Raw genomic sequence first — 14508 nt, 5'->3', positions numbered from 1 at the left:
AAAAATAATTGCTATTTACAGAGCAGCCAAACTGCAGAGGGCTTTTACAAACAACCAAGGATGAAAACACACCCACCCAAAGTGTTTATGGCTTTAGGGGGAGTACACAAAACCGTCTGCTGAAGATGGCTGAGATTTTCTAAGGAGCAACCAGTGTCCTCTCACCAGGGCATGACATTTATGACATTTTGCTGTGCTTCAGGGCAGTGGGTGCACTGTGGCACTCAGCCTACAGGATCTTTCCCACAGCATCCTGCAGGGCTGCCCAAGTCTGCTCCATAAGCCCAAAAACCAGCCCCACACCTGAACTCCTTCTTTGGACTCTGCAGACAAGCTGTGGGGATGGGCATCTCAGCATCCCCAGGGCTACCGCCCCAGCCCCCACCTGGCAAGGCAGGTTTTTACAGAGACTTTGAAAGTGGCTTTCACAGCAACAATTGAGACTCTCTCTCTGCACCTCCAGATTGCAAAGCCTAAATTATATTGCATTCTTGCTCTTCTGCTCCTCTAAGAAGAATCCCAGCAATCACCAGCACAATGGTGATTTCTGTTTTCTGATGAGCCTGTGGAGGAAGCTAAACTGCAGAATGAATGGAAATTTAGCACCCAGGTAGAAGAGTTTATCTGCTTTTTTTAATATTAACTGTATTTTGATTAATGTGAGTTGATCCGTCCGCCAACAGACAGGGGAGTTCTGAGCTGCACCAACGGAGCCAACAAGCAGCAGCTGCCTTCCTGTTATTTTCATCTCTCTAAAGCCTCCCACACCTCTCATGCAGACATGCATTTGAACTCTGCTTAATCTACACATATAAAAGCGGGGGAAAATGGACTTTGACACTATAAATAGTTCACAGCCAGTTATGGGTGAAAATCAGAGAGAAGGAATCTCCAGCCTCTGTGTGTTAAGCTGAAGTGGTTCATCAGGAGAGGAAGAAGTAAACATTATGGGTGAGGTGCAGAAGTAGAGAAGATGGATGTCAGTGTGCTGACACTACACTGAAGAACCAGAGGTGAGTGTCTGGGGATGGGAGCCTTGTCACAGGGCACGCACTTGGAGACGTTACCGGAGCTAGGACAATGCTGGTCAGCCAAGGCTGTGTCCCAACAGTTCACAGTGGCCCAGGCTTTGCCAGTGCACAGGACTGTTTGTGAGGGCTGTCAGGCCCTATTCACATGGGGGAAAAACAGCTGCTCTCCCTGGGGGAAGATGATGGTGCAGTGTCTTGGAAGAAAAATTTTGGTGTTTGAATGCAACTCAAGGCCTGGCAGGTCAGAGGTGACAACTTATCAGGGACTGTCACAGCAAATGATAAGTTATCAGTAACTTCTCCAGGGACATATCTCATGGCATCTAGCAAAGAATCATACACCTTGGGAATCCTACAGGTGTAAAACCCCTTAGGAGCTTCCCCAACCTGTACACACATTCCTCCTGCTCAGAGCAGGAACTCACAGCAGCACCACTGCTCCCCTTCACTCACACATCCAATGAAAGCCTGTCTGGGGAAGGATCCATTGATCCAAAACCTGGGGACAGAACCCAACGAAACAGGTAGATACATCAAGTGTTGCTGAAGGTTATTGGCAGAAACAAAGCTAACTTTCAGACTGAGTTTATGTTTGAAAACATGATTATACCATATGGCTTGTTCCAGTAAGAAACAGCAAGTGATTAAGCTGCAGCTATAGTCAGGAGCAGCAAGATTGGCAGCAAGATGGACAATGCACAGCAAGAATTTTGATAGCACATTTCATTAAAAATCAAAATAAATCCCATTCTCTTCTGAATACATAGTAGAAAAAGCATTTGTTTTGTTTGTTTTTGGCCATTTCATAGCCACAAAAATCAGTTTTCTGCTTGTACTTGAAATATAGACAGTCTAGGGTAGTTCTTAGAGTCCCAGAAATGTTGGCTGAGCACCACTAGTGCCAACGTGCAGCAGTTCCACATTTCTGACTCTCCCTCTGCTACTGGTCTAAACTGGACACTTAATCTACAGCTTCTCAGTAACTTCTTCCAGTGTGGAGAAATTTCTTACTAATGTCTAATCTGAACCTCTCATGCCACAATTTGTGGACATTATCCCAGCTCAAACGACTTTGAGGAGCAAAATGCAAAAATCTTAGTATAACATAGCAGGTGAGACTGTTTTGCAAGACTGCCATAAATTTCTTACATCTAAATTGTAGGTATCTAAGTAAGTAATCAAATAATTTAAACATCTAGGGAGGTGGCCATAGTTGGAAAATAAGCAAAACTGAATATAGGAAACTAAGTTTAGGTGCTTACCACAAATACACAAGCAGAATATGAAGTGCACTCAGGGTCTTAATTTTCATCGTTTTCACATTGTTTGGTATTTCCATTCTGTTGGTTTGCTTCATCAATCCCAAAATTCATGCAGGTTTAACATCAGGACCTGGAGAATGCAGCTCTTCCATAGGAGCCACCAGCCTCTGGGACTCTACTTCACCCACCTGTGGCTCAGCTCAGTTAGCTCCACAGAAGGTCTGACTAGCAAAGAGCTCCTGTGGCTCCTCTCTTGCAGATTTCTGTAGCATTTCCAGGCAAATATCATCTCAGAAGTACAATAAATTCCAGGCAAAGACCACCCAGAAGCACAGTGAAGAAAAGGGCCACTTTGCACTCATTACTGATGCTGCAGCTGAGATTATTGAGAGTAAATAGTAATATTAGGCTCAGAATAAGGATTTCTAGAGAAGACCCTCAACAAGCAATGAGAAGATATATCAAATTAGCTTAAATGCTCAAAAGACAGAGGTATCCCAGGGTAGGGGAAGCCCACTCAACCTAAGCAACAGATGATGTATGAAAAGTGAATACTTGTAAGTCGAGGGCCACCCTCTGCACATTGTTTTCCACCTCAATTAGACAGAGATGATAAGAAAGAAAAAAGTGTGGTCAAACTGCAGTGAAAAGGAATGGATTGATTATTTAGATTTGTTATGATAATGAAGCTTGCAAAGAGAGCTTGTCTCCCACTCTCTCGTTTTCTTGCCTGGGACACTTATGGGACTGTGGGACTAGGACTGGATGCCAGTTGCATTTAACAAGATACTTCATGTGCTGTTTGGATTTCAAGGTGTCTGTGCAAACATGAGATTAATTAAAGGGAAAGATGTTGAGAAGCTGCTAACAGTTTACTTTAAAAAAAAAGAAAGTTTAGCTTTCTGGTTCTTTCAAAGACTCAAGTTTATCTCTGCATCTAAGTCTATTGTAGCTCCAGTAGTGTGGTTCTGTTGTGGCTCCGCAAAAATCTTTTTTCTCAGCAAAAATCGATTTTCCTTGTACCAAGAGACTGCATCACTCCCTGCTCTGCTGGAGGAATTTGGATCCAGGGCATGAATACAAGACAGCACAAGCCCTCCTATGCAGGAGGAGGCCATGCAGGATGAGCTGTTTCATTCACAGGGAGCACCACTCTCCAGTCTGGGCGGGACCTGTAGCACAGAAACATCTTGGAACAGCCTAAGAGGTTCAATTGTCACATACCTGTTTGTTTAGTGGAGCTGGTGAATAAGATGGTGCCAGCAAACCTTGAGACAACTCACAGGGCAGTGGGGGCCATTTGTGGGCTGTGAGGAATGGGAAACAGCTCTGAGTGCAGGAAAGAGCTGTCAGCACTCCCCATAAAGTCAATAACTGGCAGCAGCTTCACTGCTGGGGCAGCTGATACCAGTTCCTGCACATCCCACCTGAATCATCACATGCTGAAGCACTGGGTTAGATACAACTCATCTTGAAGGTTAAAACAGGAATGAGGAAAATTTTCCAACAAGCACTTGTTTTCCTACTGTCACGGCTGATGGTGCACACCCCATAATTAGATGACCTAAAATTTTTTGGCACTGAAGAATAGCCTGCTCTGACTTTCTGAGTAGTAACTGCAAGTCCCTTAGGACTGGCTTGGCTTTGCTGCTTTGCAGTCTGTGCCACTGAAACTCATTTGAAAACAACATTGCCTTTGTGCACAAAGGAGAGCTGAACTACATCTGTCCATGCAAAGTACATACATGAGGTGTCATGCTTTTGTTAGTAATATATTATCAGCAAAACCAACCTTCCTTCCTTCCTTCCTTCCTTCCTTCCTTCCTGCCTCCCTCCCTTCCTTCCCTCCCTCCCTCCCTTCCCTCCCTCCCTCCCCTCCCTCCCTCCCTCCCTCCCTTCCCTCCCTCCCTCCCTCCCTCCCTTCCCTCCCTCCTTCCCTCCCTTCCTTCCTTCCTTCCTTCCTTCCTTCCTTCCTTCCTTCCTTCCTTCCTTCCTTCCTTCCTTCCTTCCTTCCTTCCTTCCTTCCTTCCTTCCTTCCTTCCTTCCTTCCTTCCTTCCTTCCTTCCTTCCTTCCTTCCTTCCTTCCTTCCTTCCTTCCTTCCTTCCTTCCTTCCTCCCTCCCTCCCTCCCTCCCTCCCTCCCTCCCTCCCTCCCTCCCTCCCTCCCTCCCTCCCTCCCTCCCTCCCTCCCTCCCTCCCTCCCTTCCTTCCTTCCTTCCTTCCTTCCTTCCTTCCTTCCTTCCTTCCTTCCTTCCTTCCTTCCTTCCTTCCTTCCTTCCTTCCTTCCTTCCTTCCTTCCTTCCTTCCTTCCTTCCTTCCTTCCTTCCTTCCTTCCTTCCTTCCTTCCTTCCTTCCTTCCTTCCTTCCTTCCTTCCTTCCTTCCTTCCTTCCTTCCTCCCTTCCTTCCTCCCTTCCTTCCTCCCTTCCTTCCTCCCTTCCTTCCTCCCTTCCTTCCTTCCTTCCTCCCTTCCTTCCTTCCTTCCTCCCTTCCTCCCTTCCTTCCTCCCTTCCTTCCTCCCTTCCTTCCTCCCTTCCTTCCTCCCTTCCTTCCTCCCTTCCTTCCTCCCTCCCTTCCTCCCTCCCTTCCTCCCTCCCTTCCTTCCTCCCTTCCTCCCTCCCTCCCTCCCTCCCTCCCTCCCTCCCTCCCTCCCTCCCTCCCTCCCTCCCTCCCTCCCTCCCTCCCTCCCTCCCTCCCTCCCTCCCTCCCTCCCTCCCTCCCTCCCTCCCTCCCTCCCTCCCTCCCTCCCTCCCTCCCTCCCTCCCTCCCTCCCTCCCTCCCTCCCTCCCTTCCTCCCTCCCTCCCTTCCTTCCTCCCTTCCCTTCCCTTCCTTCCCTTCCTTCCCTTCCTTCCCTGCCTGCCTGCCTGCCTGCCTGCCTCCCTCCCCTCCCCCCCCCCCCCCACTCCATCTTCTGTCTCTGCACAGGACTATTCCCAACAGTCACCACGTTCCTGACAGCACTGTTCAGATGCTTACTGAGCTCTGCCAGGCTTGGTGCTGTGACCACTTTAAGACAGAGCCTGTTCCAGTGCCCAACCACCCTCTGGGTGAAAAACCTTTTTTAATAGTCAACCTAAACCTCCCCTGACACAACTTCAGGCCATTCACTTGGGTCCTGTCACCAGAGAGGAGAAATCAGTGCCTGCCCCTCCTCTTCTCCTCTGGATTCTCTAACAGTTTAAAGCCTTTTTTATACTGTGGCACCCCAAACTTCCCCCAGCACTTGAGGTGATGCCACCCCAGAACAGAGCAGAGCAGAGCAGGACAATCCCTTCCCTTGCCTGGCTGTGCCTGATGGCCCCAGGAGATGCTTGTCCCTCCTGACTGCCAGGGCACTGCTGACTCACATTCAATTTACCATCAACCAGGACTCCCAGGTTCCCTTCCACAGTGCTGCTCTCCAGCCTCTCATTCCCTGGTCTGTCTGTACTTGCAGGGTTGCCCCAAACCAGGCACAGAATTTGGTACTTTCCCTTATTAAACGTCATACAGTCAGTGATTGCCCATCTCTAATTTGTCAAGGTCTGTCAACAGGGTCTCAAGGCAATTAACACCTCATCCTAGTTTTGTATCATCTCCAAATATATTATCCCTTCCAGTCCTGCATCCAAGTCATTTCTGATGGTGCTGAAAAGAACAGGGCCTAAGATGGAGCCCTGTGGAACCCCACCAGTGACAGGTGCCAGTCTGATGTTATTTAGCTCCAAAGGATTTCCTGGGCCGCAGCAGGGAGGCCCTTCCAGGATGTGAGACATTTGTGTCTGGAGGGCTCACCCCAGGTTGCACTGGGATCAGTTTTGAGGTTGAAAGCACAACCCTGCTGTCACCTCCTGGTGACAGGAAAGCATTTGGTTGGAGAGGAGCACACATTCTCTGGATCTGGAAGCACACATGGTCCTGCAGTCCTCCAGTACAAGCCGTGTCTTAGAGTCACTGCTTTCCCAGTCACCCCCACCTATCGCAGACCCTCAGGTGAAGAGCTGCCTTGGAAAAGCCTGCCCTCCACTTTCCTTTGCATTACTGTTGCTGTGGAGATGGTACATCCACACTCAATCCTTTCATGCAGGTTCACTTGCTCTGATTATGCAGAAAAACATGCAAAAATGTGTATTTCTATATTCAAGGATATTTTTAAGAAGTGTGTCTTTGCACTGACACTGTAAGAAATCAGAAATTGTATCTAAAAGGTAAATTTTAGTTAACTTTGACTATAGTTACTTAGTCTGTGAACCTGGAGCTAGATTTTATGAGATCCAATCTCCAGCCTGTAAAATCCTCCAAGGCTGATCAGTTTAAGTTTGGCTTTTGAATACTTGAACCCTCAAGGTGCAAAAATGGTTGGATTTTAAACACAAAGTAAAACTGGACAAAGTAGAGTGGCAAAAAGGCAACTGAGGACAAGCAGCTTACGTTAATGTGAAATAAAAGCTATCTTTGAGTTCTGCAATGAAGCAGGCAAGCATCTTGTACTTCTCACAGGACAAAAAATACTTGAATTCCATGTGCTGAACAGAGCCTAAGCACCACTGCTGTAACACCAAACCTGCAGTACCTGACAACACCTGATCAGGGATTACTGACCTGACTGGCAGTTAGAATGAGGTACTGAAGAAAATAAAAGATAGGAAAAAGAATGAAAAAAAGAAAAATTACAAAACCAAGGGAGGGACCAAAAAAAAAACCCCAAAAACAAAAACAGAAGAGAGAAGAAAGCTGAGCTGTTTTCAAGATATTATCACCTTTTAGAATTTTGTCTGTCAACAGCTTTCTGGAGATGTTAACACAACCTGTGCTGCATAAGAACTGCCAGGAAGGCACAGATGTGATCAGTTACAGAGCCTGTCAAGCACACATTAAATTCCAAGTGAACCTCCAATATTACACTTCCATATTGCATTTGGTATGTACTTTTGGGTACATACCAAATGCAGGATGAAGTCTTTTCTCTGCACATCTCCTTCCACAAAACCTTCTCTTCCTCCACCAATCTAACGTGTTGCACCTGAGTCGTTTTTTGCTGGCTGTTGCACTAGGTTCACTGGCCACGACACACCCAACAAGTCACTGGCATTAATTAAGTTTGTTATTAATAACTGGCAGCCACTGCCACAGGGAGGCAAAGAGACAGATGAAAGGAGAACAGAGGCAGAGGTTGATGGAGTCCTTGGCATAGATCATCCTTCCAAATGTGTGGTCTGTACATCCTGCTGGCCCTTTACAAAATATTCTTGGTACCAAAGAATACACAGCAGCAGGCAGAGCAAGCAGGGGATTACTGAATCCAGCTAAGGATGGAGCTTAAATTTAAATCCTGCCCTTAATCAGGGAATAAAAGCCTAGCTGCAGGCAACCAGCAGGCACTTTCCCGAGGAGATAATTCAGTGCCTGGATTCCTCTTCTGAAGATTATGTGCCTGAATTTCTCGTTTCAAGACAGTTGCTTATCTTTTCAGCTGGGTTAAAGCAGGCTCACCCTGTGTGTGGGGCATCTTTATCTCCCCCATCTCCCTCCAACCTTCTCTCCTGAGAGCTCATCTATCTGATTTTGTCAGCCTGCTCTCCCAGATGATGCCCAAGCCGGATCCATCCAACGCAGTCCTTAGCTACAAACACTTCCTAGGTTTGCTACCCACATCCATCCTGGTTTTGCAGCCTGTTCCCTTGTTCCCACCAAACTGCAGCACGAAGCCATGTCTCTCCTGTCAGAACTGCTTTTCTGCAATTTCCTCAATGCTTCCTTCCTCAGTTGCTCATCTCCACACCATGTCCCCAGTGCCTGCAGCGCTGGGCTGCTCACATTCCTTACACACATCTTCCCCTTCCTCCCTTGTCGTTCCTCTCTCCCTATCAGTTTCTATGTGTTGCTCCTGGTGCAGAACAGCTCCAACAATGTTCCCAGTCCTCGGCTGTTAGATGTTTACCTTCTTCTCCTTCAAAGCCCTTTCAGAGCTTCTCCAGGACCTCACACACACTTGTCCTGAGTAAAGTTTCATTTAAAATCCACAGTCTGTGGGATAAAACTTGTGGTATACTGACATCTCAGACTTGTGCTCTCCTGAAGCCACTACCTACTGGTATAAATTTAAATGCACATAAACAGCAACTGGAAAGGTAAGAGTCTGTAAAGAACTGGACACTAGTAATGCATTAAGTTTCTTACATGTGAATTAACAGATGAGATACTTTTACATTTTTAAAACAGCAATTATTTTCACCTGATGATTAATAACTATGAAATCGCTTTATCAAAATCTCTCCATATTTAAAAAGAAGCAATAACTTTTAATCATCCACAATAAAGCTCATTAAGTGATTAACAGAAGATGACCAGTTAAAGCACTGGCTTCAGATGACACCACCTAGTATTTTAGATACGGTCTGCATTTCAGACATGAGCAAGCTTTGTGTTCACATCAAAGCACTTATTTTGGACATCAGTAAACATGGTAGATCTGACTGGGGGGATGCACAATAGGAGCAGGCCAGCACTTTTATTATGCGTCTACACTGAAGTTTCAGGATTACATTTGAGTTTACTTCAAGTAGTGCAGAGAACAGACTGTTTTGCCAACTGGAGCAGTTGCACTGAACTGTAAACAGGTGGAGCTTGAAAGGCTGTCACTGAGACTCCTGATCAGAAATAACATACAGCAAGCATTGGAGGACAGGCACGTACACACACAGTTTATACACTGTGCTGCTTGGGTTATTCGGCTGCTAACTCAGAGCTGGTAATCATTCAGTTTTAACAGCCATTGTGCAGGGCACTCAGCAAACTGTGCTTCCAAAAGCACTCCCTGGCTTTACAGTAGCACGAGAAGAGAAAGCCTCCCTGAAACTTCTTCCATGGTGTGTGTGAGTGCCCTCAGCACAGCCCATAAGAGGCAGGATTCAGCAGCCACACCATTTAAAGGGTCCAACAGCTTCAAATAACAAGGCTTGAAACATTCTGTCTCTGGTGCTTGCTGTGCCTGCAGGATGATAGCCTTTGGGCTCACAGCCACGGCTGAATGGATCCAAGATTGTGTGACAAAGAGCCGAAGGACATTTCACGGCACCTTGATCTGAGAGGGTGAAATAGCAGGTTAGAAACCAACTGGCAATTTCACAGAAAACAATTGATTTTCTCTTTAAGTGCCATACAGGGAAAGCATTTCTCTCTCAACTTGTGATCAAGGGAAATGAAAGATGAGAGAAATGAAATAAAATGTTTCTTGTCTATCAAGCTATTTCTCATATGCAGCTCTAAAATAAAGGAAATGTTCCAATAAAGGAAAATTTCAAGCTTGCCTAAGGAAGAACATGGTAACTCCAGAGAAAAATCTCCCTTTGGGAAGAGGTGGTGCAATTTGAAACAAACCAGTGGACAAAAATGCCTTTCTGGCTTGCCACAGAGAAAGGAAACATGATCTTGAAATATGTACCATGTAGTAAATCTCTCATTGCCCACTGCCAAACTTTTATGTGTATTTTGTGTGGTGCTGTGTGGATCTATATTGAGCAGGACTGAGGCGTCAAAACTGTAATTTGTGCCGGAAGCTCACTGTTGCATGGACCAACAAAATATTGGTATTCCCACCAGGATATGGTGGGAATTTGTGGAACATCACTTCAAGAGAGGCCACGTGCAGAAACGACTCTGATTCAGCAATCTTGATCTTTCATCTTGATCTTTTAGAAATTAAAAAAGAAACGTATAAATGACTCTTGCCTGTGAATTATGAGTCATTCTGCTTTTCAATAGAGCATCAGGTTGCCAAGGGACCTTCAAGGTTTTGAGTGCCTGAAAAAATCCACGTTTTTAAAGGTTTTCTACTACTTAGAACGGAAGTGGGGAGATGAAAACAGACAAATGAAAACTTAGCTGACTGGAAGACTGTGTCACCCAGAGAAATGTAAAGCAAATTATACAGTACAACTTGATTGATACAAAATTGGTTTAAATCAATGTTTTGTTAACATCCCCCCTTTGCAATCCTGCTTCTTCCAAAACCCCAAATCTGGATTTGTGCACAATTTGACTTTGATATGTACATCTGATCTGATGCCAGATTTTACACACAGGAATTTGAGAAGCAGCAGGAAGCACCACAGCACAGAGGGCTAAATCTCCAGCATATACTCATTACATTACAGCAAATAATTCAAGCCATTTTCTGTGTTCACACTAAAAACTGCACTCATTTTCCCAGCTGACTTTCTCTTCTGGGTTCTGTGGTAGTGTTCAAAGTTACTGGCATGACAGTGAATACAAATTTAACCCCCAGATGGAATTCTTCCCAAGCAGTGATTTCAACTCATGGGCAGTGGGTGCCACTTAGATGGAAAAGCAAGACCACAGCTCAGGTCTTTGGTATTCCAACAGAAATAATTCTAGGCTGTATCAACCATGCTTAAAGGTGGGACCCCAGATGTAATACCTTATTGGAATGAGGGAGGACTAGCACATTATTATGGACATTGATGCTGCTGGAAATCTTTCATGATGCCCACTCCAATTCCATATTCCCACTTACCATGCATATACTTCAGTGAAATGAGGGGAGAGATGCAAGGAAGATACATTGACAGAAGGGCAGGGGACTGGAGCAGCGTGAGTTTTCTACAGTTTGCATCCCACATGTTTTTGGGGCACTTAATGAGGAAGAAGTCAGAAGGCTGCATTAATTTGGAGACGACTAGTCCTGAGGTACCTCCTTCCTACTCGACACCAAAACTTGGCTGTGCACATTCCTCAGGAAAAAGTGCCATCTGTCTGTTTTGCTGCCACACTTCAGACACAGCAGAGCTGCACCCATTGAAATGAATTCTTTTTCTGGTGTGATAACATTAAGGCTACATGTAATTAACTTAAATTCCTCCTCCAGAAACTGCATGCTGTCTCCAAAACCAATAAACACCCAAGGTCAGCATTCCTGCATGTTCTTACTGCTGTTAAGTGCCTTCAAGCGTGTTATATAAATAAATCATACTAAGCTATGCTACATGCTAAGGTGTGCAACAGAGCAGGGCAATTTGCTGCCGGTGAGAGATGCTCATTAAGTGCAATTAATAAGCACAACTTGTGCACTGAAGGGCAGAGGAGCTAATTATTGGAAGACACCGTGTACAAATAATGTTTACAGTTATGAAACCGAGGCATTCTCATGCAAAGTCTCAAGGAGGAGGGGAGGAATGACATCAATCAGAAGAATGACCCAAGCCATAGCTACAGACACAACAATCCTAAAATTAATGAATCCCACCACTGTCCTCACTGTGGTTACTGAATTACTAGATTTTATGCAGCACCTTAGGATGGGGCCAGCAACTTCCTTTGAATAGTATTCACCTTTGCATTCCAGGGGAGCACCAGGCTGCCAGTGGGAAGCCTCAGACTGGGGTTTGGGTTATGCACATTAGCCCCCTCACACTTTACATCCTAATCAGTTTTCTTTTCTTTCAATCAGTCTTCAAGGTTGGCAAAGGCCTCTAGGATCATGGGAGTCCTACAGGACTTCTGGAATTCAGCAAGGAAACAGTAAGGAGGGTGGAATTTTACACATAAGCTATTGTCAACCCTTCAGTTCACTAGAACAATATTTGTTAAATGCTAACAGAGAAAACTACATTTTTCTGCACGAAGTGGAAATAGCAAACGAAAATGTTTATCGGTCTCACATAATGACAGAGCATTGGTATTTGAAAGTATGGTATTTCAAGAGAAATAAACTCTCCTTGTTTATCATCAATGGCTGCAATTATGTTGTCAAGTGATACACGAGTGTTTTGATTTCCTTTTCCTGCTGTCTTTCTACCTTCAACTTACATTGTAAACTTGACACTGTTTATTCACGTACTATTACAGAACCACTGAGAGGGGTTATTATTGAATAGTGTTTATTTTTCAAAGCAGTCACGCCATGAAGCCACAGATACAGCTAAAGCTTAACCCTACATCCTCCTCCAGAGCAGCATGCTCCTGATGTTAAAAACACCCCACTAACCCGAACAAACACAACAGCGTAAGAAGAGGGTTAATGAGCTCCTGGACATGCAAATCCCAGATCAGTGCCTCACCCACAGCACAAGGGCATGGAATTAGTTAATAGAGTGACTCCAGAAAAAGGCCACAAAGGTGATCAGATGCTGGAGCTGCTCCCCTATGAAGACAGGCTGGGAGAGCTGGGGTTGTTCAGCCTGGAGAGAAGTCTTGGGGGAGAGCTTGTAGCAACCTTCACAAGTTACAGCACTGGTAGCAGAGCTTGCCAGCAATTACTTCCTTGGGCAGCATAACAGCTCCCAACACTGGGTAGGATGCTGTCCTACAGAACTCAGATTCCTAGTAACATGTTCACAGAATTCACAGTGACTAGGTTGGATGAGACCTCCAAGATCATTGAGTCTAACCTATGCCTCAACACCTCAACTAAACCACGGCACCGAGTGCCACATCCAACCTTTTTTTAAACACATCCAGGAATGGTGACTCCACCACCTCCCTGGGCAGACAATTCCAACACTTCATCACTCTTTGTGTAAAAAACTTTTTCCTAATATCCAACCTATATTTCCCTTGGCACAGCCTGAGACTGTGTCCTCTCATTCTGTCAGCTGCTGCCTGGAGAAAGAGACCAACTCCCACCTGCCTACAACCACCTTTTAGGAAGTTGTATAGAGTGATAAGGTCACTTCCCTCTTCTTTAGTAACTACAGGTAATATGGAAAAATAATTTATTTTTGTTGCTGCTATTGTTTGCCTGACCAAATGTTGCCTGATGGCTCTAAACTGTCATTACTCAGACACATTAACAAAACACAGATACATCTACTTGCAACAGAGATCTTGGTCTGCCTTTTCACAAAAATTAACACATCCTTTCACATAAGAAACTGTTGGCTCACCTGAGACACGAGGACTTGATATTTGCCTAATTTTGTCTTATTTGAAGCTTAAAAGCATTTCTCAATTAGCCACAACCTTGGCCACATCAAAGAATAAATATTCAGGTCCAACACCTTTGACAATGTCTAAAAGCAGTTCATTAAATATCCTTAGCCTTTTCTAAAAACAAACTCATAGGTGGGCTTAAAGCATTTGGTGTCATTATACTTAGGAACAATTTTGCTCCTAGAAATAAATTCAGCCTGGCTTTCTCCTGCTCAAAGTCCCCTCTTTACTCAGAAGAGCAGAAAACAGAGATAGGAACAATAAGGAAAATTAAAACACCATAAGCCTTCCAATGCCTGATGGAAGAATGGATCTAATGGATGTTTATGTTCCAATCTGAGTTGCACTAGTCTGAGCTCACATCAGCAGATCTTACCCATCTCACCCTGCATCTGCTCTACAGAAAATACTTTGGGACATCAGTCTGCAGTTGACCTATGAAAGCTCTTGTCTTTGATGTCCAAGCACTCTTGATGAAGATGGAAAAGGTTTCACCTGCACATCTCAGTAAAAATGGAACCTGAATAAAACAGCACCTCAAAAAATCATACAGCTCACACCCAGCATACATTTCAAAATCAAAACTACAGTGATTATTCTGACAGAATATTGGCTTCAATAGAAACTTTAAAACCGAACAAATGGAAAACAACATTAACTACAGCATTCCCTGGCTGCAGTCATTCCCTAGAGCAACATGATCAGATCATTGGAATTTCACTTTTTATGCCAGGAAAAGTTCTCTTACCAAAGAAACAGGAATTGAAGTACTTTGTTGATTTTCCCCACACTGAAATATTATCTGATACAGAATTCACCTTAATGTACTTCCATAAACGTGTGGCTTCCTTGGAGTTCACAGCCTGGGATGAAGCTGCAAAGATGAGCAGACAGCACTGCCAGGGTATTAATTTAACAGTGTATGCAAATTCTTGAACTACTGCAGGGCTTGTGAGTAAAGTGCTCAGCCAGCACTGACAGTTACGAAAGTACTTCTGTATGTGAGAGGATTTACAGAATCCAAAAGATCAAACTTATAAATAATAAATCATGCAAAATGAAAAGTAGAAGGGGCATGATCTCAGATACTATTGAAAGATGGGGTAGAATAGAAAAATGAGCACTATCATAAAGACAAATCCCTCACATTTGGCCTCTTTTCTTTGAAATAGCTCTCCCGTAACAGCATAAGAATCCACTACAAATCTGTTGGATATCTGCTTTAACATTAAACAATACAAAGGCAAAAGGAGAGAAAGAGCTCTGGATAAAAGAAGGAAGCAAAACA

The sequence above is a fragment of the Cyanistes caeruleus genome, chromosome 1 (assembly GCF_971803275.1).
Source record: "Cyanistes caeruleus chromosome 1, bCyaCae1.hap1.1, whole genome shotgun sequence".
NCBI lineage: Eukaryota > Metazoa > Chordata > Aves > Passeriformes > Paridae > Cyanistes > Cyanistes caeruleus.
Note: the sequence above shows the minus strand (reverse complement) of the source record.